Raw genomic sequence first — 1,008 nt, forward strand, 5'->3', positions numbered from 1 at the left:
TCGGCACTAAGTGCATTAAATATGCGCCATGATATTGCCGACAAGGCCATCGGGAAACACCCAGGAAGTCGGGCCCGATGTGTCACATAGAACTTTTTCCATTAAGCTGCGCCCTTGGGCAGAGCGGGGGTTGGGGCTGGTGAGAGGGAGGGAGAGGCGGCGCCGCCACTACGCTCTCACTCAGCCAGGGAAGGCTGAGAACCTCAGCAACTGCGCCCGAGAGGAGCCAGTAATCAGCGGTATTGGAAGCTCTACAACTCTTTGACAAGATGTCGTACATGTTGTCGCATCTCCACAATGGCTGGCAAGTGGCCCAGGCCATTCTGTGGGAGGAGAATTGCATTGTCGTCATTCGCTTTGGCCACGACTGGGATCCAACTTGCATGAAATCGACGCGGTGTTGTACAGTATTGGTGAAAAGGTGAAATACATAGCTATTATTTATCTTGTGGATATCACAGAGGTGCCAGACTTCAACAAGGTGTACGAGTTGTATGATCCATGCACAGTTATGTTTTTCTACAGAAACAAACACATCATGATTGATTTGGGCACTGGCAACAACAACACAATTAATTGGCCTATGGAAGACAAACAGGAAATGATTGACATTGTTGAGATAGTTTACAGAGGAGCCCACAAGGGGCGGGGTCTTGTAGTATCTCCAAAGGCCTGTCATGATATGCACTCATGCACATAATGAAATACAGACAGGCAGTGACAGACACCCAGTACAGCCAATCAACACACAGGACAGAACACAACCAATCACCAGGCAGAACACTAGAGGGGGGTTTACCACTATAAAACACACGAGGCATCAGCACTCTGCCTCTTTCCACTGGTGACAACTGTAGTGACAGTCAGGGTGTATATATCAGTTAGCACCTTCTACATGTGGCACAGAGCTAGTCTGGTCTAGTTAGTTATAGTTAGCACACTTAGATTGTAGAGTGTCAACCCACAGCAAGCTATGTGCACTGCTCCAGCAGTTCCATAAAACGTATT

The 1,008-nt window shown here is 48.1% G+C and overlaps 1 pseudogene; it reads left to right on the forward strand.

Annotated features, from left to right (window-relative positions):
* The first annotated feature begins 269 nt into the window (after positions 1-269).
* LOC140385944 (thioredoxin-like protein 4A pseudogene) lies at positions 270-700 on the forward strand (annotated as a pseudogene).
* The last annotated feature ends 308 nt before the right edge of the window (positions 701-1,008 follow it).

This window comes from Scyliorhinus torazame, chromosome 11 (assembly GCF_047496885.1).
Source record: "Scyliorhinus torazame isolate Kashiwa2021f chromosome 11, sScyTor2.1, whole genome shotgun sequence".
NCBI classification, from domain to species: domain Eukaryota; kingdom Metazoa; phylum Chordata; class Chondrichthyes; order Carcharhiniformes; family Scyliorhinidae; genus Scyliorhinus; species Scyliorhinus torazame.